This window comes from Kogia breviceps, chromosome 7, assembly GCF_026419965.1.
Source record: "Kogia breviceps isolate mKogBre1 chromosome 7, mKogBre1 haplotype 1, whole genome shotgun sequence".
Classification (NCBI taxonomy): Eukaryota; Metazoa; Chordata; class Mammalia; order Artiodactyla; family Physeteridae; genus Kogia; species Kogia breviceps.
This window is the reverse complement of record NC_081316.1, coordinates 81,719,183-81,745,702: the sequence shown is the minus strand read 5'-3', so window position 1 is coordinate 81,745,702 and position 26,520 is coordinate 81,719,183. Positions and strand designations below refer to the sequence as shown.

The window sequence follows — 26,520 nt, the reverse complement described above, 5'->3', positions numbered from 1 at the left end:
AGACCAGTGCCTCCCAGGCACCCAGGGAACAGGGTGCCCCAGGGCAGCACCCAGGGAACTCCTGGAGGAGTTTTGGTCTCACCTGTGATGTCAGGCTGGCCACTAAAGCAGGCAAACTTGGCAGGAGGAGGGCACAGGGAAACTTGATTTCTCTTTTCTTTTTCCACTTCCCCTTTTCGCCTTCTGCTCAACAGGAAGGAGTTCAAGCTGGAACTGAAACAGTCATTTTGAGTACAAGGAAGGGGAAGCTGCAGCCTTAGGGAATTTGGGGGTTGAGGTTGCTTCTCATAGTTTTTCTCTGGCCTCCACAGGTTGAGCAAAGAGGAAAATTGCATCTCCTGAGGCTCTACTATGCACAGGCCCCAGTTGTCCATCCGTGAGCTCATGTAATCCCCACCACAATCTGGACAGATGTTTTTATTGTGCAAAAATACTTCACATGGGGACTTCCCTGGTGGCACAGTGGTTAAGCATCCACCTGCCAATGCAGGGGACACGTGTTTGAGCCCTGGTCCGGGAAGATCCCACATGCTGCGGAGCAACTAAGCCCATGCCCCACAACTACTGAGCCTACGCTCTAGAGCCTGCGAGCCACAACTACTAAGTCCATGTGCCACAACTACTGAAGCCCGCATGCCTAGAGCCCATGCTCTGCAACAAGAGAAGCAACCACAATGAGAAGCCCACGCACCACAATAAAGAGTAGCCCCCACTTGCTGCGACTAGAGAAAGCCTGCGCACAGTGACAAAGACCCAGTGCAGCCAAAAATAAAAATAAATAAATAAATTTACTTTTAAAAAATACTTCACATGCCATATCTCCTTTACTCTTCACAGTTACCATTCCCACTTTGCAGATGAGGAAGCTGAGGCCTGGCAAAGTTAGCAAGAGGTTCTCTCTTAGGCATGTGTATAAGGAGGTCTGAGATCACGGTGACCTGGTGGGCACAGGGCTGAGAAGTCACAGGTGAGCCTCAGGGTGAGGAACTGTGGGACAGAGCACAGGGGCCCAGAGAACAGCTGTGACAGGGGAGCCCCTGTCAGGAAGAGAGTCCACAATGGCCAGCTTTCCAAGTCCATGCCCATGGGGCTGTAGCACCTCCCGCCCAGGGTCCTGGGAGATAGCAGGACCTTTCAATAAACCCCCTTCCCTGGAGCTAGTGCGAGAGGGTTCCTTGCCTGGACCCCCAGGCTGTCCCATTTTTAAAATCTCCCCATGGAGGTGTGCCACTTGGATCCCCCTTCAAGAAAGACCCTGCTGTTTAGCTGCAAGGAGTACAGTTGGCTGACAGCCTCCATTGGTGCCTTCAAAACCCGCCGATCCTCCCAGATAACCAGGCTCCAGTCCGCTGGGGAAGAGATGGCCTGGGTCCAGTTGTCTGTCCTGTCCTGCAGGCCATCATTGTTCCTCTGTCATTTCTCCCACCCAATTCCCAGACCTCCTTCATGATGATGGCCTCCCTTCCTTCCTCTCCTGGAGTCTTTCTTTTAAAATATATTTTGCCATGCTGCATGGCATATGGGATCTTAGTTCCCCGACCTGACCAGGGATCGAACCTGCTCCCCCTGCAGTGGAAGCACAGAGCCTTAACCACCTGAACGCCAGGGAAGTTCCTCTCCTGGAGTCTTGAGGATCTGGGAGTGGTAGGCCTGTGGTGACCTAGATCTGCCAATGAGACAAGAGTGGGCTCCTCAGGCCCTGTAACTGGCTCAGGGGTGGATGGGCAGCCTTCACTGGGTGCCTCAAATTCTGGAGCTTTTGTTGGAACACTGGGAAGGAGACAGGTTTCCCACTGAGTTTGCAAAACTGGTAGGATGTAAGTCTGGAGCTGCTGCAGCCAGGCTAACTGTCCTGCGAACTGAAGATACTACCACCAGGGAGGAGACTGTCCAAAATAAAGCCATGGGATGGCAGAGTTGAGAGGTGGGAACACACAGGTTCCTGAGAACACTATTGAGCACCTGTTTCCGGCTATACCTGAAGCTTTACCTTTCACTGGACTTTTTGAAGGCATGAGCTAACAAATTCCCTTTTTGCCTCAATCTGTGTGGCCTAGGATTGTCACTTGAAATCAGGAGTCCTGCCTATAGTCCTGTGCCCCCATTCCTCCCCTTTCCTTTTTCAACAGCCCATCTTTACAGCTTTGGCCTCAGAACCCTAATATCCATGCAGTGGAGGCTGGAACTGGCAACGAACCTGGAGGTCACCAGCAGAGGGGCAGATAGGGACTGAGGGACTGTCAGGTCAAGCCTGGCTTCCATGGGGCAGCCAGGGAAGCTCCCCAATTCACTTTCCATGGGGAAAGCCCCTCTTCCATCAGCTTCCAGGGTAACCACTGTGTCATCCCAGTAGCTCCTGAGAAGGAAACTAGAAAGCTAGAAATCCAGGGTCTAGTCCTAGATTCATCACCCACTTGCTGTGTGATCCTGGGGCAGTCATTTCACCTCCACAAGCCTCATTTTTTCTGAACAACTTCACTGCTACAGTTTCTTGGCTACCCAGCAAGTGTCATCCACTGAGCTAAGTGCTTTTGCGGCAGGATCTCTTTCACTCTTAGCCCTGTGTGGTGGCCTGTTTATCCCCATTTTACAGACAAGGAAACGGGCTTCGAGAAGGCTGGTGTGTTGCCCAAGGTGACACAGTGAGTCAGCGGTGAGCCAGGACTAAGACATGGCTCTGAATAATGATAAAGTCCATGCTCAGGAAGAGAGATGACATTTCCCTACAGGAAAATGGAGGCCAGAGAGATCAGGAGCTTCCCCAAAGTACAGTAAATCTACCACGCCACCCTGTGTCTCGGGAACAGAGTGGCCTGAGACAGGACAAAGGAATGGGGACTGGGAGTCAGGGCAGAAAAGAACATCCCAAGGGGCAATGTCAGCCAGACTCCCTCCTTTCTCTTTGTTAGGAATTTGGGACAAGGTCTGCTTTCCCTTTGTGGTCCCAGAGACCAGCACAGGCTCCAGCTCCCAAGAGACACTGGGAAATGTTGAATGAGTGGACCCAGCCTGTAAAGATGAGCCTTAGGGCTCTGTCCTTGGTGCTGCGTGGCAAAATAAAATAAAATAAAGCAAATCAAAATTTTGGCTTGGCTGATGACATAGAATACGCGTCAGGGGGAATGAAGGTCATGGCTACAGGAATAGCACCTCTGAGACTTCTTGTGTCCCCGAGCCCCTGACCCTTAGAAAGGGCAGACCACCAACACTGCCTGAGTGTTTACTGTGGATTATGGTCCTACCCATTTCACAGACAGACACTGAAGCCCCAAAGGTAGGCAACTATGTCCACAGCTCTCACAGGCAAGGTTTAGGTGCAGAGAAAAACCTCAGAAGACCCCTCACTGCCCACAAAAGGCAGCCCTCTGCCTTCACCCTGCTCCAACCATCTCTGGTAGCTGAGCCCACCTGGCAGACACACGAGACTCAACTGGACCTCAGAGCCCAGGGGTCAATGACAAGGCTCTGAGTTCTGGACCCTCGGGCCAGAGAGGCCTTAAGAGCATCTGACCCAGAGCTCTCCACAACTCCTCAGAGAAGGGAGGCTCCCTGAAGCCTCTTTGATAGGCTTGTCTGGCCCCTGCTCACATATTTCCCATGACAGGGAGCTCACCCCTTCTCTCCCAGGCCACTGAATTCCACCTTGAGAAAGCTCAGTGAGACATATGCTTTGCCACACCAAGCCCTGAGAGCTGCCCCGTCACTGCTTCTCTTCTGCAGTCTAACCTGCCTCTGGGGCCCCAGAGCTTGGCTGTCCTCAACACCCTAGGACATCCTGCAGAGACTGTCCCATTCACCAGCTGGTCTTCATTCCCATGAGCAAGTCCAGTGCTCACGCCCAGGCCCAGGGAACCTAGTAGTGGAGCCCACAAACCAGGCATGAGGCCAGGAGGCCATAACCATTTCCAAACCTGAGGACAAAGCCCTTTTCCTCCGTCCTGTCTCATTCCCTGCCTGGGGGCTGTGAGCGGGGCATGGCCTCTTCCCTCACCTTCAGATGTCAGCCATGTGGCTCTGGGGCCCCATGTGTGGCCAACCCAGTGTGGGAGGAGCAGCGCTTTGTGGGCATCTGAGAGGTGGCCTGGGGGGAAGAGATCAAAGTCAGGGCAGCTGCCAGGCTCAGGGTGTCATGTGGAGGGGTCAGCGGGTGGCACAGGGGGTCCTGCCACGGAGCACGTTTTTGTGTGTGGAGTGTGTATGAAAAACACAGGACAGACCTCATCTCCTTCAGGTGGTCACTCAAACAACATCTTCTAGGTGAGGCCCTCCCCCTCCACTCTAGTGAAAATTGCAACCTCCCACTGACACACACACGCCTCTGCCTCTGCTGTATTTTTCTCCTTAGCATGTATCATCTTTTTATTTTCTTTCTTTTTAGAGACATAAATGGTTTATTGGACAGGGAAGCATGTACCATATTTAAATGTATTATTTTATTTGTTTGCTTATTGTCTATCTCCTCCCACCAGAACATAAACTTCACCAGGGCAGGGCTTTTCATGTTTTCTTCACTACTGCATCCCCAGTGCCTAGGATGGTACCTGACACATAGTAGGTACTCTATAAAGTATTTGTTGGATGGATGGATGGATGGATGGATGGATGGATGGATGGATGGATGGATGGATAGATGAATTTCTAGGGATAGCTCGAGAACAGAGAAGATATAGGAACAGAAATCTGACTGGGGGCGTTGGGGACTTGTTTTATTGCAAGCTGCAGCTGGTACTTGCAGCATGTGTTTATTGGGGATTAGGGCCAATAGAGACCTGTGGGGCTGCCTTTAACTGGCTATGTGTGTGAGATTCAGGCTGTGAGCAGTCCCAGCTGAGAAGGGTGAACAGGGCATGGCCTGGACTGTCCAAGGTCTCCATCTCCCCAAACCCCTACACTGGCCCTGCTTTCCCCCAAGAGCCTCCAGCCTCCAAGCCTGCACACCATCACTCCCTTTGCACCAGGGCCTCTGATTTGGAGGCCTCCAGCACCCTGGGCCAGCATCTTCTTGGCCCCTCTCCCTTCCTTTGCCCGCCTGGATCTCCACCCCAGAACCCCAGACTCCTGAGAACACAGCTCATTCATTTGTATCCCTCATTCCTGGTACCAGCAGCCTGCTCAGCCCTGCACTGTGGAGCTGAGTGTGATGGAGGAATGTGATTCAGCCCAGGGCCCTGAGGCCCCACAAACTGGTTGCCACCCCACTTGGCTGGGCTCCCAAACTTTCACCTGTCCCAGAGCGGCCTCTCTCCCTTCGTGCCCAAGACTTTGCCCCATCTTTCTTGTAAGGCCTACCCTCAATCCCAATAGCCCTCAACTCATACTTCAGAGCAAAGGAAGGCCTTTCCGAGGGGCCCCCCCTTCAACTTCCTGGCCACCTAAATAAATCCAAGCCTGCTTCCCTCTCTCCTCATTCCTCCTATGCCTCAGGCCACCTCCTTCTGTGCGGATCCCCACCCCCTGCTAGCTCCACCCCTCAGCCCACAACACTTTCCATCCTCACCTCTCACCTTAGCAGCACCTCTTCCTTGACCCTGTGTCTCTCCAGCTGTGTCTTCTTCCTCCCTTCACAATCAAGCTTCTGAAAGAGTCCTTGCTGCTCTGCCTCTACTTTCTCCCTCCCTGCCCCCATTTCTCACACCCCTACCTGAGGGCAGGGTAGAGCAGGGAGTCTTTGGGCCCAGCTCAGGAGAGAGCGGTGGGCACCCTGTCTTTCTAGGTGAGGCTGGGAGCCTGTGACTTGTCTGAGCTCCATCATAAGGAAATCTCAATCTCAGAAGTGACCTTGATACAATAGCCTTTTGGAAAAAAACAAGCCACTTGGGTTTGACGTCGCCCCTGCGGAGGCTGAAGCAGGACTGGGGGAGGGGAGCCACCTCTGTGGCTTCCAGAAAAAGGCCTGAACTCTGCTGAGAATTTGGGGTGGAGCTCGGGATAGGCATGGCACCTCCAGAACATCTGTTTAGGTGGGAACTGGGTGATTCTGGAGGGGGTAGGTGGGAGGACTGATACCTCTGCATAGCTCATGATATTGGTTTGAGAAAACATCAATTGTCTGTATCACAGAATAGGATGGGCTGTTGATCATGGAGTAGGTGGGATCAACCTGAGGGTGGGAGGCACAAAGCTCGCCCAACTATCCCCTGGCATCACCCCTGATCATACAAAATACAAGGATCCACTCCCGAATGGGTCTCTCCTCAGAGCTCCCTGGAAAACCCAGAATTCTTCAAGCCCATTAATTCTAATTCTCCAAGTCAGTCCCATACACTCTCCGCAACCTACCCTTACCCCTGGGTGGGGTCCAGGTCAGTTAGAGCCAAATGTCCATTCCTGGCATCTGCACCCCTCTGCCACCCATCACTGCTCCCTCTCTGCAGATCTTGGTACTTGGCAGACCTGGTTTCCACCCTGGCTCTGCAGCTTATAAACACTGACTTTAGCTCTCTGAGCTTTAGTGTCCTTAATTATAAAATAGAGATAGCCATACCCATCTCACAGTACTGTTGGGGCTCAAATGCAGGAATGATCTAGAACACCCAGCCCAGAATCTGGTGCAAGCAGGTATTTACTCAGTGGGGCTTTTATTATCACTCATAATTTTATCACAGACCAGCTTAGAAATGGCTTCACTTGCAGTCTTTGCTTATTTACCCACCCACTCACTCACTCACTCATTCACTCATTCATTCATTTCCCATGCATTTGCAGGGAGCCTTAAAATGTGCAGGGACTTCACTGGGCTTTGGACCTTGTCCTTGAAAAGCCTCAGCTGGTGGGAAAGACAGATGAGGGGGTCTCTGGGAAGACAAAGGAGGCCCCTATTCTTGCCTGCGTTATCAAGGAAGGCTCCCTGGAGGAAGTGATTCTTTGATGGACTGTGGACAAAGAAGGGGAGGGTGTTCCCCACAGAGAGACCTGCTGGAGATATGAGGGCACGGGTGTCTGCAAGTTTTCGTGTTTGCAGGAGGTGAGGCAGAGAGGTCAACAGAGCTAGGTCCCAAAAGGCCTCACTCAAATGCCAGGCTACAAATTTGGCCTCTGCATTGTGGGCGTCAGCCAAGGAGCCCTCGATGGTCTGTAAAGCAGGGCAGAGGGGTGAGCAGAGTTGAGTTTTAGGAGGTTCCTTGTGCTGCTGGATGGATGATGGATTGGATGTGGTTAGAGTTCAGGTCAGAGACAGTAGCCTGAAGTGGCTGGGACAGGGAGGCTGCAGGGCCAGCTGGTGGTAGGGCCAAATCAGGGGCCTTGAATGCCTGGCTCACAGTAGCCTCTCACCCCTCCTCTGCACACTCCTCCACCAGCTTTGACAGCCATCATGCTAGAAAGACAGATTGGAGGGGTCAGGTTCTCAGAGATACCCTATTCCAGTCCTCAGAACACAGATGAAAATCCAAGGCCCAGAGCAGCCGAAAGGCTGGTCTACAGCCTTGTAGAGTCTACAGGGGTCCTCTACCCCTGAACCTGTTCCCAAGCCTGCTGCATTAGTCTGACCCTCCTCTTCAGGGGAAGCAAGGGTGTGGCTTTTGTAGATGGGGACTCAGAGGAGTCTGGAAGGATGATAGTTCCAACTGCCTGGGCCGCGTAGGCCCTCCCATCTCAGACTGGGGAGGGGGGCCTTAGAGCTTCCTGAATTCTCTCCTCTCCTCCTTCACACCCATTTGGCAGCTGAGGAAACTGAGGCCCAGAGAAGAGAGGCATTGGGCTCCCAAGATAAACACAGCTCTTCAGGTCTTGGGATGGATGTCAGGTGTGGGAGACAGAATCCCTGGGTCCTAGCCTCAGCCCTTCTGCTGGGCAGCTGGATTCATGACTCCTAAGGACACTCAGCTGGTGAGGGTGGAATGCCTGCAGCACCAGTATCTGGCCCTGGGCCTGCCCTTGTGCCCAGCACCGTTGCCAAGGCGCTTCTCTTCCATTCCAGCCTCTGGAAGGCACGGCTGAGGAGGACAAAACAGGGGGGAACCATCTGCTCCCAGGAACTGAGGGTCTGGGCTGGTCCCTCCTTTGCCAGAGGAGCCCAGGCCCCACCCTGCCTAAGGCGACAAATGATCCCATCAGCACAGCTCAGCTGAGCTGTGCCTCAGCCCCACCAGCACTCCCAGGGTGGGCTTGGTAAGGATGCCCAGCTCTGGTCCCTGGCGCTTGCAGACCTGACCAACCCCCCTCAGCGTCTGGCCTTGCGCTTGACCTGGACCCTACCCAGGGGAGGAGATGGACTGTGGGGAGGGTATGGGATTGCATAGCAGAGACGGTTACTAACTGGTTAAAGTGGTCAGTGCTCATCGCATTTCCCCAATGGGAAACCTGAGGCCCCACTTCAAATTAATTACCAAGTCCTGTTTGTTTTCCATCTTTACACCTGTCAGACTATCCCCTCCTCTCATCCTGTGGTCCCTGCCTCAACCCAGTCAGCAGCCACTTCATGCTCTGTGTTTTCCATCTCCCCAGGCAATGCATCCCCTTTCTGCAGTTAGAGGGGTCCTTGCTCAGCAAAAACCTAACTTCTTCACTCCCCTGCCTAAGCATTTTATGGCTTAGGGCAAGCTGGGGCCCTGATGACCCCTCTGTTCTCAGCAGTAAGGCCTGCCCCTCACATGCAACCCACTAGGCCCTGAGCTACTTTCACTTCCTGAGACCAGCTGTGCTCTCCTTTGTGGCCCAGTCAGGGCTGTTTTTGCCCCTGGATTGCCCTCTCCCCACACTGCAGCTGGCAGGCTCCTGCTGGGAACTCAATGACACAGGAGACCAGGTCCTGCCCTCAGGAGCTCAGCCTAGACAAGGGACATGTATCTGAAGACCCACAATCTGAGGCAGACGTCCTGCTCCAGAGCCCTGTGGGAGCCTAGATAGGGAAGGATGGCTCTGCAGGCAGGAAAGGCTCGGTAGAGGAGGTAGCAATGAAATGGCCAAGTGTGCAAAGAGGCAAAGGTCATTTCAGGCAGAGAAACAGCAAGGGCAGAGGCTGGATGAGGCACACTGAAGGATGGTGAACACAGCTGGAGCAGCCAGTGTACCAGCAAATGTGGTCAGAAAAGAGGCTCAAACTTATAATAATAATGATACAAGCACAGAACCCTTACTGGGTGCCAGATATACAATACTCCATTTAATCCTCATAATGACCCTGTGAGATAAGACTGGTATTATCTTCATTTTATACCTCAAGTGGGGAAACCAAGGCACAGAGAGGTTAGCTGACTTGCCTGAGGTAGCACAGGTAGAAGGAATGGCTAATGGGCTATGAACCCAGGCAGTATGGATACAGAGTCTATATTCTTAGCTCCTATAGTAAGGGCTGGGGTAGGGAGGTTCTCAAGTGGCAGGGAAATCCAGCCCCTCCATTGCTCTGCTCAACCTGCCTGGGACCCAGCTTGCTTAGGCTCACCTTCTCACTAATCACAGGGTCCCATAAACATTGCCTCCTCCAGGAAGTCTTCAGGAACCAACTAAAAGGATTCCCTCTACTTCCAGTAGCCCCCATGGGAAATTTGAGATGAGGCATGTCCTTTCAAACAGAGCCTCCCAACCCCAGCTGTCTATCAGATTCCTAGACCCCTTCTGGGGAGGAGTTTGCCTGTCAAGCATCTCTGCCTATGGGGAGCCCCGTCCTCTATTCCATGGTAATCTTGTTCATTCAAGGTGGACACCTGAGCTAGAGCTGATCAATCAGAGCATCCATCCAGACCCCTTACCAGTGACTGGTTCAGGGGGAACCAATTAGAGTCTACCCCAGGACTTTGGTGGAACCAGCATGAAAGTTTCTCTCCCAGGATTATTAGCCATGAGGGCCATGGAAGCCTGGTGCTTCTGGAAAGAACTTGGATGAGAATGTAGGACGCGAGTAGAAAATCAGGAGAAATGATACAAAAAGAGAGACTGCTGATAGCATCATTGTAATTGCTGAATCTAACCATGTCTGATCTAGGTCTACTTTTGAATTTTTCTTTACATTCACTAATACCATTCTTGCCCAAATTAGTTGCATTTGTTGCATGCAATCAAAACAGACCTGACCAATATAACACCAAAAGCACAGGCAACAAAAGAAAAAATAAATTGGATTCCATCAAAATTAAAAACTTTTGAGCATCAAAGGACACCACCAACAGAGTAAAAAGGCAACCCACAGAATGGGAGAAAATATTTGTAAATCATACATCTGATATGGGATTAGTATCCAGAATATATAAAGAACTCTTACAACTCAACAACAACAAAACAACCAATTCAAAAATTGGCAAAAGACTTGAATAGACACCCTCCAAAGAATATATCCAAATGGCTAATAAGCACAGGAAAAGATGCTCAACATCACTAATCAGTAGGGAAATGCAAACCAAAACCATCATGAGATACCACCTCACACTCATTGGGATGGTTATTATAAGAAAAAACATTAAATAACAAGTGTTGGTAAGGATGTGGAGATATTGGAACCCTTGAGAGTTGCTGCTGGGAATGTAAAACTGTGCAGTTGCTATGAAAACAGTATGGCAGTTCCTCACAAACAAAACAAACATAGAAATACTAAAAGATCCAGCAGTTTCACTTCTAGGTGAAAAAAATTGAAAGCAGAGACTCAAACAGATATTTATATGCCAATGTTCCTAACAGCATGATTCACAATAGCTTAAAGGCAGAAACAACCTAAGTGTCCATGGATGGAAGAATGGATAAACAAATGGTGATATATACATACAATGGAATATTATTCAGCCTTAAAAAGGAAGTTAATTCTGACACATACTATAACATGGATGAACCTTGAAAACATTATGCTAAGTGAAATAAGCCAGATACAGAAGGACAAATATTGTATGATGCCACTTATATGAGGTACCTGAAACAGTCAAATTCATAGAGACAAAAAGCAGAATAGTGGTTACCTGGGGTTAGGGGAGAGAGAAATGGGGAGTTATTGTTTAATGGGTACAGTGTTTCATTTGGGGATAAAATAGTTCTGGATTTGGATAGTGGTGATGGTTATACAAAAATGTGAATGTGTTTAATGCCACTGAATTGTACATTCAAAAAAGGTTAAAATGGTAAATTTTATGTATGGCATAAGAAATATATATTTTGTCTTTGCCCCTGGTTCCTCACACAGAGCTCCTAAATCCCTTGGAATTTCCTGAGTGATAGGAGCAACTTTTGTTAACAAGTTGACTCTCAGCAGGCACCTAGAGAATAGAGAACTTCAGGATGGGGGCTGGTAGCCAGAAAGAACAAACCTTGATTAGAAGCTTAGAACTTTCAGCTCCACCCCCTAACCTCCAGGGAGTGGGGAGGGACTAGAGGTTGCATTCAATCACCAATGGCCAATGATATAATCAATCATGCCTCCAAAATGAAGCCTCCATTTAAAAATACCCTAAACAACAGCGTTCTGAGAGCTTCTAGGTTGGTGAACACATCAAGGTGCAGGGAGGATGACCCACCCAGAGAGGGATGGATGTTCCTCTCCTCTTATCTTGCCCTATGCATCAATTCCATTGGCTGTTCCTGAGTTTTATCCTTTATTAATAATCTCGTAATAGTTAAAGTGCTTTCCTGGGTTCTGTGGGCCATTCTAGTGAACTATGGAACCTTAGGAGGGGGTCATGGGAACTCCTGATTTATAGCCCATCAGAAGTACAGGAGGACTGGGACCTGTGACTGACATCTGAATTGGGGCAGGGGGTGGGGGAGACAACTGAGCCCTTAACCTAAGGGGTCCACGCTTATTCTCAGAGTTGGTGTCAGAATTGGTTGGTGTTACTAATACTACATATAAAATAGATAACTAATAGGGACCTACTGTATAACACAGGGAACTCTACTCAATACTCTGTAATGACCTATATGGGAAAAGAATCTAAAAAAGAGTAGATATATGTATATGTATAACTGATTCACTTTGCTGTACAGCAGAAACTAACAAAACACTGTAAATCAACTATACTTCAATTAAAAAAAAAGAATTGGTTGGTGTTGGGGGAGAAAAGTGCACACATTTGGTGTCAGAAGTGTTGTGAGTAAAAACAATTCATTTTATGTTATATATATTTTCCCACTAAAAAATGATTAAAGGGACTTCCCTGGTGGCGCAATGGTTAAGAATCCGCCTGCCAATGCAGGCGACATGGGTTTGAGCCCTGGTCCGGGAAGATCCCACATGCCACGGAGCAACTAAGCCCGTGCGCCACAACTACCGAGCCTGCCCTCTAGAGCCCACAAACCACAACTACTGAGCCTGTGAGCCACAACTACTGAAGCCCGCACGCCTAGAGCCTGTGCTCGGCAGCAAAGAGAAGCCACCGCAATGAGAAGCCCACGCACCCCAATGAAGAGTAGCTCTTGCTCACGGCAACTAGAGAAAGCCCAGGGGCAGCGACAAAGACCCAACACAGCCAAAAATAAATAAATAAATGAAAATAAGTAAATAAATAAAATGATTAAAAGGGTAAATTTTATGTTATGTATATTGTACCACAATAAAACACAAACAAAAACAGCCCTGACCATTACACCTATGTGTCAGGAGATAATTCTCCTTGGGTCTCTCAGATTTTGGCAAGTCTATTAAGCAGAGACAGATTGCCTTTGTTCTAGACCATCTTTTCAACGGTTTTTGCATAGCAAACAGACTTGGAAGAGAGTGACAGTGTCTCCCTCTGAAGCACAAGGCAGTTTTGTTGGCTGTCTGGTATGACAAAAATAATGTCTTCCTTTAGGGCAAAGGTCAGGCAGGCTCACTGTCGATTATAAAGGATTTCAGTTGCCTCAGGTCTAGGTTCTTCTCTTGTAATGAAATGCATTGCATGGGCAGGTATTATCTGGCCTTTACATTACCCTGTGGGAATTGGGGCTTGAGGAACCAGTGCTAATACTGGTATTCCCCCTGCTACTACTGATGTGAGGAACAGAGTTCTTTGTTTCTAAGCAGGAGTCTTGGGTCTTCTGCCAGCCTCCATGAAACTGTACTAGGCTAATTTAGTAGCCTGTAAGTGTGGTACAATCTCATGCCCTTCACAGTTCTTGATGCTATCTGCATCAGAATCTCAGGTAGGAGATGAAGGAAATTCGTGGTTTTGACAATTCATTATGATAGCCAACTCAGGCTTGTGGGAATCTTGCCCTAGAGCTACACTCTGGAAGAGCTGGTTTCCCTAAGGTGCTGCACTTTCCTCCTCTTGGAGGCTGCTCCTCCTTGTTCGCTCCAGCTGCCAGGAAGCACACAGTTGAGTTTCCCTGCCTTCCTACTGTAGGACCAATGTTAGTTTCAACTTCTTTTTAACTGTATAGTCCTGCTCCTGTTGTTTTTTAAATTAAGATGTAATTCAACTACCATAAAATTCACCCTTTCAAAGTGTACAATTCAGAGGTTTTTAGTATATTTTTAAGATCGTGCGACCTTAATCACAACTATATAATTTCAGAACATTTTCATTACCACGAAAGAAATCCTGTACCTATTAGTAGTTACTCCTCATTCCTCTCTCCTTCCATCTTGTGGAAGTTACTTATCTACTTTCTGTATATTTAGATTTGCCCATTCTGGATGTTTCACATTAATGAAATCATATAATAAGCATGATTTTGTTACTGGCTTATTTCACTTAGCATAATGTCTTCAAGGTTCATTCAGGTTGTAACATGGATCAGAATTTCATTTTTGTGGCTGAATAATATCCCATTCTATGGATATACCACATTCTGTTTACCCATTCATCAACTGATGAACACTTAGGTAGTTTCCACTTTTTGGCTATTATGAATAACATGGCTATGAACATCTGCATACAAGTTTTCATGTGGATGTGTGCTTTCAATTTGCTTGGGTACATACTTAAGAATAGAACTGCTGAGTCATGTGGTCACTCTATGTTTAACTTTCTGAGGTACTGACAAAGTTTTCCAAAGTGGCTGCACTAATGTACATCCCCACCAACAACGTATGAGAGTTCCAATTTCTCCACATCCTCACCAACACTTGTTATTGTCCATCTTTTTCCTTACTGCCATCCTAACGGGTATAAAGTAGTATCATATTGTGATTTTGATTTACATTTCCCTAATTACTCCTTTTTTTTTTTTTTTTTTTTTTTTTTGTTTGCGGTACACGGGCCTCTCACTGTTGTGGCCTCTCCTGTTGCGGGGCACAGGCTCCGGACGCGCAGGCTCAGCGGCCATGGCTTACGGGCCCAGCCGCTCCGCGGCATGTGGGATCTTCCCGGACCGGGGCACGAACCCATGTCCCCTGCATCGGCAGGTGGATTCTCAACCACTGCGCCACCAGGGAAGCCCAATTACTCCTTTTTTATGTTGTCATTTGTATTTTACCTTTTTGGTATATGTATTTCTGATCTGAGGCCTGACATCTTTTGTGGAACAAGTACCCCATGGAGTAGGAGAGCCACGGGTTTCAGGGCTGGACTGCCTTCGTTTTGAATCCTCCCTTAGCTTCTATTAGCTGTATGACCTTGAGCAAGTTATGTAAAACTCTGACTCTCAGTTTCCCCACTTACTAAATGTGGCTTACGTATTAACCTTTCATGGTTGTTGCTGTTATTATAAAGATAAATCTGTAATAAAGCCACAGTGTGGGCCTGGCATAAAGTCGGTCCTCAGTGAATCTTAATAAGTCTGAGAGTCTGACAGGGAGGTTTCCAGCTTGGTCAGGAGACCTAGGCTGGGGACTGTTCAGATTTTAATCTATTATCTCTTTTATTTAAGCAACTTTCTACAGCAGAGGTATTTCAGGCTGCCTCAAACATCAGCCTCTCTGTGTCTCTATTTCCCTTTTGTGACATGAGAAATGAGACCGTGCACCATAATGTGAATGTTGGTCAGTCTGGAGGGTTCACTGTAACCCCTTACAAGTTTCGTCTCTTGCCTCAATCATCATACTAGCTGCTGCCTAAAGGAATATCCCCTCCCTCATGAAGGGCTCTCCAGGGTAAGGCGGGAAGTGAACTAAACCTTCCTAAGAACCTACAAGTAATGCGCACTATCTTATTTTATCCACTCCATGAGCTGGCCTGGTAGGTTCTAGTACCCCATTTCAGAAATGGGGAAACTGAGATTCCAAGAAGTTAAATAACTTGTCTGAAATCACACAGCCAGCAAATGCTGGTGCCTGGATTCAAACCCAGCTCTGATTTCAACATCTGATTCTTTTTCCCTGTGCCCCCTCCACCCTCACCCTGCCCGCCCCCCCATGGAAGGCCCTCTGGGAACTTCTGAATGAATGAGTGGCTGATTCTCCTCCTCTGGGCTTGACAGAGACAATGTCATCCCTTTGAGCTGAGATCTGCCCCTCAGACATCGCAGGTCGGCTCTGTCCTGGGGCCACAGAACAACCCGCAATCTGTTCCAGGCCACAAACATCAGCGCTGCCCTGGAAGTCAGGATGCCAGGCTCTGCCCCCACTACTACAGACTTAACCCACCCAGGCTTCGTACTCCGCCCATGAGTTCTCTAAGCGAAGGACTGGATCTACTCGCCGCTAGGTCCCTGGCATCCAGCACAGGGCTGGGCACAGATGCCACTGACCCAGCCTAGGCCATCTCCACAGACCCACAGCTGCATCTTGCACAGGCCTGCCCTCCCATGGGACCTGTTAATGACAGGGCTGGCCCTTGGGGCAGAAGGAACAGGAAGACACTTCCACATGTCCAGGACAAGGCACTGGCCCTCACCAGACGTGCCCACAGTCAGAAAGGAACAGTCAGACCAGCAAATCCCCACCCCAGACTGAAATAGAAACCCATTTCAGAGACAAATGGGGAAATGGCCCCGGGACAAGAGGGGTGGGGGTGGGTGCCATTGGGGAGGGCCCTGGAGACACAGTTTCCTGAGAATCTTGACGTGTCTCTGCTGCAATGGGTGAGCACTGTCACCAGGCTCTGCTAACTCACACCTCCTCTAGGGAGGACAAGTTAGAATTCCAGGTCCCATCCTGAATAATATGCTTTAACCTCTCTGAACCTCATTTTCCTCAACTGCAAAATGGGGATAATGATAATCTTGGCTGCATTTGCTTTTATGTGAAGCACTTAACACATAGTAGGTGCTCAATAAGTGAGTTATTGTTATTATCGCTTAACCTTCTCTTTCAGCTCAATACTGACTGAGTGATTTATTCATTTGTTCTTTCATTCATTTACTCATTCAGCCAACCAGTCAGCACACCCTCGCTAGGTAGGCCTCAAGAGTTAAGGATAAAGATTTTGGAGTTAGGTAGGAGTTGAAACCCCAGCACTGCCACTAGTTGGGCTGGGTAACGTTGGGAAAGCCATTTCCCCTCACTGAGATTTTATTTCCTTGCCTCTAAAACGAGATTAATAAGAGCACCCGGAGGGTGGGATTCTGGGATGTTGTGAGGAGCCAGTGGAACAATGATGTGAGAGTGGCTGGCACAGAGCCTTGGAGGGAAAAATGGGTGGCAGGTGGGCTGCGCAGGGAAGCCAAGCAAGCTGCCAGCCCTGCAGACTGGGCAGCCGGGCCTCCAGGGGCTGGATGAGGCCAGGGCGGGCTGGAGGGGAGAAGAGTGGGCAGGCTCAGAGACAATTGCTAGGTTTCCAGACCACAGGTTGCTCCCTTCTGAAAAACTAAGGAGCAGTGAGGAAACACGGAAAAAAGACTGGAAGAAGTTTAGGGAAGAAGAGTCCCAGCCAAACAGGGAGCTTCGGACAGCATGGAGTTACTGCCCCAGCCAGGCCAGGGAACATGAGCACACACACCACATGCACACACGCTCACAAGCTGCACATTCTCACTCATGCATACACACCCGAGGGCTTGTACATACACACACACAGATGCACCATCAGAGGCACAGCACTTTATAGTTTACAAAGAGCCTTCTCATATAACTTCTCATTTGATACTGAGGGGTGGAGAGACTGTCCCTGAATTGGCTTAGGACCCATTCTAGAGTTGGCAAGAGATGTGCATCCCTGGTATCTTCCAGAGGCCAGGGCCTATACCATGGGCTGTACTGCTCAGTTTTTCCCTTGTGGTGGTGTCGTGGGAGTTGAATGGCAACAGAAATGCCAGAAAAGTTTGAACACAGCTCCCTGAGATATACTCATTCACCCTGCCGCACTCCCCTTTAGCAAATCGTACCACGACTCAGGGACTCACTTTCCCCACCAGTCACATGGAGGCAAGAGCTTTCCTAAGGGCCTCCTCTGTGGACTCCTATCTGGTCCTAATCCTTCCCAGCCTCTTCCCACCACAGGCTCCTGGGGGCACAGCCTCTTCTCTGAGGGGCACTCACCAGCATAGAACACTTAACAGTTTTTCAAAACTCAGGGGGAGATCGTTGTTACCCCCATGTTACAAATTGAGGCCCAGAGAGGGAAAGTGACTGAAACCCAGGCCTGTGTGGCTCCCAGGCCTGCCTGCCCTGTTCCCCTCCTCCACCGCGGCCCAGCCTGGTCCCCAGGTTGCTGTCTCCTCTGCCCTCCGCGCTGCACAGGCTGCAGCTCTAGGTACAACCAGGCCAAGGAAGGGAGGAGAACCCCAAGTCCGCTCCCACTCTCTCTCCAGCTTGCAACGAGCCAAAGTGGCTGCAAGCAGTCCATCTGGCAAGATCACTGAGCTCTGAGGGGAGGTGGTGTCTCAGCACTCTCAGGGCATGGACCCAGAACACTCACCCAGGAGGGAGTGAGCGCCACGCAGCTCTGTCAAGTGCTGGGGAAAATTCTGACTCCTGGAGCAGTCCCTATTCTAACCAGTTCTGGTGCCACAAACTGTCACATGCATGTCTCAGAGTCATCCCGGGAGACAGCCAATGAGGAAACCGAGCAATCCGAGGAGGGGAAGTAATTTGCCCCAGCCCAGAGCTGGCAAGCTGGCAAGCAAGGGCTGGGACCCAAATCCAGCTCAAGTCCCTAACACCAAGGCTGACCAGCCTCTTCCCAGTCACTTTGCCTTCTGAGTGTGCTCACCCCCAGAATGGGTATCATCAATTCAGCCCCGAGGGCTGTTGGGAGGATTGAGTGAGGTGGCATTGAAAGACCAGGGCTTGGGCTTCCCTGGTGGCGCAGTGGTTAAGAATCTGCCTGCCAATGCAGGGGACACGGGTTCAAGCCCTGGTCCGGGAAGATCCCACATGCCGCGGAGCGACTAAGCCCGTGCGCCACAACTACTGAGCCTGCGCTCTAGAGCCAGCGAGCCACAACTGCTGAGCCCACGTGCCGCAACTACTGAAGCCCATGCGCCTAGAGCCTGTGCTCAGCAACAAGAGAAGCCACCGCAACGAGAAGCCTGTGCACCACAATGAAGAGTAGCCCTCGCTCTCCGCAACTAGAGAAAGCCCGTGTGCAGCAACGCAGCCAAAAAAAAGTCCCAACGCAGCCAAAAAAATAAAATAAATAAATTAAAAAAAAAAAAAAAGAACGACAGACCAGGGCTTGGCCCAGGGCCTTGGCACCCAGCGGATGACCATTTTCCTCCTCATCTCCACCGCTCAGCCCTCTCCTGGCTTTTCTCAAGTCTGAAGAGAGTCCTGGCCCCGCTCATTGCTGCTGCAGGGAATGACTAACCTGGTTTTCTCAGCAGTGCCTGGAAGGTCCATTAAAGGATGCTGAGACCCTGAGATTAATGGTTCTGTTGTCTGGCTCTTGCCCCACAGGTCCAGATGCCCTGCCTTCCCCCTGTGGACTGAGTATGGCTCCTGAGATTGAGGGTGATTTGGGGGGGAAAAGTCTGAGCCCAGGACACCATCACCTTCCCCAGCTCCAATCCATCCTCGAGCTTGGGCTTGATGAGAAGGCAGCCAGGGTGGCTCTGCCTCTGGTCAGTGGTGGGTCTGGGCCAGCCACTCCCCATCCGTAAGATTAGTCCTCCTCCTCCTCTTCCTCCGTTTTCTTTTTTTACAAGTACTCATTGGGCACCTACTCTGTGCAGGTAACGTTCAATGCACTTGAGAGCACAAAATAAACTCCCTGCCCATGTAGCACCTACATTCTAGCAGGGGAGACTAATTTTAGTTAATGAGTAAATATATAGCAGGTCAGGTAGTGATAAGAACTACAGAGAAACATAAGAGAGGTTAAGGGGCAGAGATCCACAGGGCTTGGGGGCACCGTCTGGATTTTCTGGGTCCTCTTCTCACAACACCACCTCCCGCCTAGCCTGGAGGAGACCCCAGACCCTGAGCCCCAACTCTGTGCCTGGCCCTGCCTTGGTGGGTCTCAGCAGCAGGCCAGGGGCCAAGGCGAGGGCTCCCTGGGCACAGGCCGTAGCTCAGGACCACGAAGGCTGCAGTGTGGAGCATCCTGAGCATGCCTTCCACTCGCAACCTGCAGAAGCTTTCCCCAGGCTCGGAGAGGGAGTGCATCCTCCAACCAACCCCGATGTTTCATTGTAGAGACAGGGTGCTGGGCCCAGAGATGGGCAGGGACTTGCCTGGATCAAACAGCAAGGCAAAGGTGCACTAAGGGCTGAGCCTCAGCAGAGCACTGGCCTATGAGGGACTGCCTGTATCCTCAGCCTGCCCCATCCTCCCAGCTCTGACAGGCCAAGCTCTCCTTCTCTCAGCCCCAGGAGGCTGAAGCCACTTCCCCTCAGCCCAACCTCAAGAGGTTAGAATTTTGGTCGACTCTGCCTCATCTTGCTCAGGTGTGATTTCAGGTGGGTCCTACCCCTCTCTGGGCCTCAGTTCCCTCATCTGCCAAATGGAGGAAATGAAGGCACCTGCATCTCGGGTCTGTCAATGAAGAAGGAGCAAGACACTGGCAAGAAGGCAGTTTGCAAACTTTTAGGTACTACTCCAACGACAGAGGTTGTTATATGTTCAACATTCCTGTTTATCGGAAAACCAGCCTCCTCATGCTTGTGGGCCCCTGAGGCAACCCCCAGGGCAGGGCCTTGACCCTTGATGGGAAATAAGTGAAAATCCCACAGAACCAGTTCTAAAGGAAAGATAAAAACACCCCTGCTCCCAACCAGCGGGCCAGCAGCTGACAGGAAAAGCCCATTCTCTGTCCTTGTGGTGAGCAGGTGAGCAGGGAGACACGGAAAGGAACAAGCCTGGGAGGCCTGGGAAAGCTTATTCCGGGAGAAGGTGTAAGCCTGAGGTAACTGTAAACCTCAAGTCCCAGGCTGGGAGAGGACGTACCTACACAAACGGCAGTTACATGCATGTCTACATGGTGGGGGTGGTGTCAGCTATGTGTGGGTCTGACCTGGAAGAGGCACATGTATTCACAGGGGTGCATGTGTTCAGAATTGCACCCATGTGTATACGGTACACATGTGTGTCCGTGTGAGTGGCCCTGGAGTGTGTACATTCACACGTGTGTTTGCCTGTGCTTGTGTCTCTGCATGTAATGCACACATGGGCCCACTACTGGTGTGCCCACAAACCCCCACTTTAGAGGCCTTGTTTTCCCAGGCTCAGCAATCCTTGCCACAATCCCAGGCAGGCCCAGATGCCGTGGAAGATTTGTGGGGTTCCTGGTCACAGCAGGCTCTCAATTTCCCTGGGGAACAAAAGTTGTTACACAAGAGGAGGAGGAAGGCTTAGAGGATTAACTTGGCCTGCTCAGCCCTGGATATAGGCTTCTCATAGTGGGGGAGGGGTGTGCCCAAGGCCAAAGCCCTCCTCCTGGGGTCCTCAGACCCTCTGCTGCCTGTGGGCACTGACCCTTTCACAGCTATCCTCCTGCCCTCAGTCACTGGCAGGAACCCCCATCCAGGTACAATAGTCAAGCACTTTACAGTTTACAAGGATTCTATCCACAGTCACGTCCTCACAGAGTAGACTGAAGTCTGGACTTTGCACAAAAGCTTTGGCATCCTCTGAGAGCAGGTCAGGAATGTTCCTGGAGGCCTCACCTTGAGCAAGTGAATCAAATCTTTAAGGGTTTCAGGCAGACATTGACTTTTGAGAAGCAGTGACATAGAATACTTCATACAGAGCCAGCCCCTTGTCCTCCAGGTTCCCCCAGGATGGCTAAGACCCATTCAAATAATCTATACTGGCAAACACAGTGCTTACCACAGTGCTTATACTATCTCATTTAATCCTCATAAACCCATGCAAAGTAGGTACCATTATTATCCTCATATTACAGATGGGAAAGGGAGGCACACTGAGTGGTTAGGTAACTTGCCCAAGGTTCATGTAGCTAGTAGTAGCAGAGCCAGGATTTGAACACTGCTTCATTCAGCTGCAATGTCTCCATGTCTGGGTGGGAGTCAGTGTGGTGGGAGAGGCAAGGAAAAAAAAGTGAAAAATCCAAGAAGCCAGTGGATGTTCTCATAAGAATCTAGGGAATAGCAGATTTTATTTATGGATTGTTTTAGAATTTCCAAGCCCATAAAAGGCTGGAAGCAGCTCAGACAAAAGCCACATATGCCACATGATCCCATTAGAGGCAGAGCAGTAAAACAGCAGCAGAAACCTAGACTAAGATGGTGATTGAGCTTCCTGGCAGCCAAAGTAAAAGGTGGGAGGTGGGGAGGCTTTGAGGATTCCAGAGCTGGGTCAGAGTCAAAGGGCTGGAGACAAGAGGACCACTAGAGAAATATTTGGGAGGCAGGTTCAGTGGGGCTTGATAACTGAATAGGGGAAATGGGGAATAAGGAGAAATGAGGAAGAAGCCCAGGATACACCCAAACCCCTCCTTCCTGCCAGGGTGGCTGGAGGACAGAGAGCACACAGGCAAGAACTGGGCACAATGCCTCACACAGCAGGTGCCTGGTGAGTGTGTGCTACCTGCCCCCCCCCCCCCGTTTTCATTCATGCCAACAGCTACTCAGACCTGGGCCACTCACCCCCTCACCCTGCCTCACACGGCCTGGGGGCTCAGGACCCTTCTGGCTCTACTCTTCCACCAATCTCTTGGGGGCTCCTGCTTACCATCCCAGCCTCCAGAGCCACTGCCCCTGAAGCTACAGTTCCTTCCTTTAATCATTAGCTCGGGGGGCTGGGGGGTGATCATGGGGAAATAATCAGGGAGAGCATCGTGAATCAGCAGGCCTGCTGCCCAGGGCTCAGGGCAGGGCTGGCAGTGGAAATGCTGCAGGGCAAACGGTGACACCCAAGGAGTTCCCACCGCCCAATCTCTTAAACTCTCCACCAATCCAGGTCTGTGTGGAAGGAAACCGCCCCCACCCCTCCACCCCACCCCCCAGTTCTTTAAGTTCTGAGACCAGTTTCTCACATGTGGGCTGAGGCTGAGAGGGGAGGAGGGAAGGGGTTCATCATCATGGTGCCTTAGGCTATATTTTCACTTCTTTTCATCTGATCATTCATTTGTTCATTCCCTCCTCCCTCATTCGACTAATGTTTATAGACTTGTCCACGGACCGGGTCTCCATGACAGTGATGATGTCCCCAGTGGTCAGAGAGAGAGGTCAGGGAGTTTTAGTCCTGTGTGCTCGATTGCCAGAGGAGGAAAGTGAGGCCTGGAAAGGGACAGTGGCTTGTCCAAAGTCACACAGCTGAAGCGGGGACTGGCCCTCAGCTCTCCACTTGCCGGCCCATAATGCTGAGCTCAAACACGACTGCGCATTAAAGGCGCTGTTCTTACTAACACCACAGGAATTTTTTCTACAACCTAAGGTGCTTGGAGAGTCTCTCAGACAGAATGAGGTTTGCCTTTGGGGTCTCCTCAGCCCCATTTCTTGTTCTTTCCCTTCTTCCTCTTCGTGTCCCCTCCAAGAGCCCAGTGATCCCACAATTCCTTCATCCTGTGGGGAATGATGACAACTCGGGATCTGAACCATTTCCTCTCCTGAGAGGCCTTCCTCCCCTGAACCAAGGGCTACTCCAAGCACCTCCATGGCCCCGATGAGGAGGAACCTCTGGGTTCACTGTCAGCCCTCCCAGGCAGCATATGGCCATGGAACAAGGACATTCCCTCAACACATAGGAGCAGCTCCAGCGCTTGTGACTGGCTGTGGAGGGCCCTTTCCTGGGGACTTCTCAAATAGCTGCAGAAGTGACTTCTAGTATACCTTTCCTGGTAGTTTATAAACTTGAAAGTGTCAGACTGCCAGACTGGTCAGAATCCTTGAACACTTGAGCTGGAATCAGGGAATGTTATCGCTGGAGAATAGAAAGTTGGGGTTTGGATTATAGACTTTTAGAATGTTTGATTATAGACTCTTAGGGCTAGGGCTGTAGAATCATAAATAATTATAGCTGGAATTATGGATCAAAGGAAATCAGGGACAGAAATGATGCCAACATTACTCCATCCCCCCCTCTCTAACAGCTGAGAAGAGAGAACTGGCCTTGTCACCCAGCCAGTGGTGGCTGGGCCAGGCCTTCTGCTGCCCAACAGGGCTCTGCCCTCCAGATCTCCTGGAGCAGCATCCAGGGCCTCTGGGGCCGAAGCACTCCCTGCCTGGGGACAGTGGGGACAGTGGTCTGCCACTCCCCTAGCCCAAGCCTCGCTGCCAGCCCATCACAGCACCCCACCACCAAGGCGGATATATTTAGGTGTCCTCCCTAAATATGTTTCCACAGCTCTAGACACTGTCTTCTATGTCCCCTCCTTCTCCAAGGCCTCTGGGCACTTTCTCTAAATTGACCCAATGAAGTCGCCAGGAACAAGGGCTCTTGCTCTGCCAATGCAAATATTTCTCCCCCCAAACGAAGCCCAGCCTGAGGGGTCTCCTGTCTCCTGGTTCGCTTTGGTCTGGAGCTCAGACCTACCTGCTCTAATTCTGATGTTGCAGCATTCCTCTAACTTCCAGGGCCTGCTTTGGCCCAAGGACCACACATCCCTAATCCTACTCTTCTTAACTTTCCTCATTCCAGGCAGAGGGCACTCCTGCCCTTGCCCCTGCCCCTGACAGTCCCCAAACACACACACACACACACACACACACACACACACACACACACACACACACACACACACACACACACACGCATATACACTCGAGGGCACAGGCCAGCATTTTTCTGTTTCTCCCATGTTTGTCAGGAAAGAGGCTTCCATCCAAGCCCCATGGCTGCCCTGGCAGCTCTCCCTTCAGCCTCTCTCCCATGCCCCATCCCAGACCTTGCCAGAGACTCAACATCTTCTTCTCCTTTCAGACTGCATCTTCCCAGGAGCCAGAGAGTCACTGAGAGTTCAACAGCGATAGAGGTTGGGGACAGGAATGGATCCTTCAGACATACTTAAGTGGGAGACTCTCAGATTCCCACCTGCCCAGCTCATGGGAAATCACTGCTTCTGTGGAAACCGAGAGTTCTTAGAGCAGGAAGGGACCACTTATGTGGCGGCTCCATCACTGTCATTATAGTTTTACAACCTGTTAAGGGTTGTTATATGCCAAGCACTTTATAGCTAGGAACTCAGTCAATCCTCACAATAACCCTACAAGGCAAATCCTATTAATGTCTCCATTTTACAAAAGGAAGAAACTGAGGCACAGAAAGGTTTTGCCCTACATCCTACATGTAGAGAGTGCCAGAGGTGGGATTTAAACCAGGCTTGGATAACATAACCACCTTGACAGTCCCAGGTGGTGGCTTGCTATAGGAACCCCCTTCACCAGGGTCCCCTGGGGTCCTGCAGCCTCTTCCTGCCCAGTCAGTGCAGAAAAGGTGAGAACCTCATTGATGGTCACAGCTCCTCCTAAGAAGCCCAGCTTCCCTGCCCCTGCACTAGAAATGACAGACAGACCCCACCACAGTTCTCCCATGTAGGACACATCCCCACGCCCCTGTGACCCCTTCCTTCACACACAGTGCACATGGCCATACACAACTCCAGCTTCCCATCACACAACTCGGCTGCACACCTGCACACACAGCACACACCAGACGTGCTGCCACACTCCCCAATAGCAGGAGGTCTAAGTCCTGCTATCTCAGTTTGGAGGACAGGCAGGGGAGTCGTCCTACTTTACAGGTGCCGAAGGGCCCCCAGCAAGATAAACCCAGCTCATCACCAAGCCTTGAGTCAACTCACTGGACGGGAACTTAGCAGAACAATATTTTTACATTAAAACAAGTGCAAAAATATTACAGAGAGGAATGCAAAATCCACATGAATTTTGAAGATTAAACAAGGAGACTTCAAAGAATCTTCGTGTGTGTGTGTGCCCGCGCGCACACCCATGCGTGCCTGTGGGAGGGTGAGCGTGGGACTAGCTGTACTTCCTCCACCCAGGTCCAGGGTGAGCTTTCACTCTCCCAAGCCCTTAGGGGTGCTGGGTGGAAAAGTCAGAACCACCCTAGGGAATATTTCATGGGAAATGTTCTGTCATAGTAAGAGCTGCACAAATGCTTCTCGTCTTCCATTATTTGGCTCAGCACACTACACAGAGCCATGGATGTGCCACACACAGAACACACATCTCACAGCAGGCACCACATGCATGCATGCACCATCGTGTGATTGCTCCCACCACACAGTGGGCACACACGTGGAACCCCCGGGTTACCCTGGCTCAGTCAGTCATGGCTATAGGTAGGTACCACACTTCTTGCACGTGGACAACACCACAATTCATTGGTCACACTCGACACACCTAGCACACACCACACACTAACTGCATACAACCCAGTACACACACATTGCCCACACTAATCTCCTACACGCTGCCCACGACACACCCACCACACTCCTTACCCCACATACACACTCACTCCCCCCGGCAACGAGAGCTTGGCATGGGCAGAGCTGCCCTGTACCCGCTCACCCCGGCACCGCCTGCCCCTCGGTCCCCCTCACCCTCCACAGTCCTCACCTGGAGCACGCAGCCGCCGGGCCGGGGACGCCATTCCCTCCAGCGCTGGGAGGCGAAACCGAAACCGAAGCTCCGCACAGGCAGCAGGCAGAGGCTGCAGCTCAGACCCCGGGCGTCCCCGCTCCTCGCGCCGCGAAAGCAAAGGGGTGGGGAGGTGGTGTGGCCTGGCGGCCTCCAAGCCGGAGCTGGACTCCCGCTCCCGCCCAGGAGGGACGGGGCTGGACTGACAGCCGCTGGGGAACCCGGGGGAGGTGATAGTTCTGGAAGAGGCCGCAGGTGTCTGGGACCGGTGCTCTGGACTGGGACCCAGGAGCCCTGGACTCCAGCCCAGATTCCCTCACCTCTTCTACCTTCGCTTGGCCTCAGTTTCCCCCATTGGATTGGGGCCTGGGGTGGGGGTGGGGCTTAAGAGGTGATTCCGACTTTCTAGCTCTGACATTCTGCAATTCTGGAATGGTGGTGGGGAGGGAGGGATAAAAATAAATGCTATTTCACCTACTATGTGCCAGGCATCGTACTAGGTGTTTTAATACATTATCTCATTTGATCCTCATAGCAATTCCAGAAGTATTATTATCCCTATTTTACAGATGGCAAAACCCAAGCACAGAGAGATGAAGTGACTTGTCCAAGGTCACACAGCTGGTAAGTGGCAGTCCTGAGGTTTGAACTCAGACAGTCTGACTCCAGAGCTCAAGTACCCCTAAAGCATGGATTGGTGGCACTTTCTATACTGTACACTGCTCCCTGATTCTCATAACCACCCCAGGATCTTGGTGTCACAAATCCATTTTACAGATTAAGAAACTGAGGTTC

The 26,520-nt window shown here is 50.7% G+C and overlaps 1 protein-coding gene across 6 annotated transcripts in view; it reads right to left on the bottom strand.

Annotated features, from left to right (window-relative positions):
* Positions 1–25,964, bottom strand: part of P2RY6 (pyrimidinergic receptor P2Y6) — a 37,437-nt gene extending 11,473 nt beyond the window's left edge. The window contains exons 1-2 of one of the 6 annotated variants that reach the window (XM_067038855.1): positions 25,705–25,764; positions 83–213 (exon numbers count right to left, since the gene is read on the bottom strand). The gene's annotated coding sequence lies outside the window, so the exon portion shown is untranslated. Of the gene's footprint in view, positions 1–82; positions 214–17,639; positions 17,723–25,704 lie in introns of those variants that run through there. The other 5 variants (XM_067038852.1, XM_067038858.1, XM_067038856.1 and 2 more) reach the window with 5 other exon arrangements.
* Positions 25,965–26,520: the final 556 nt, after the last annotated feature.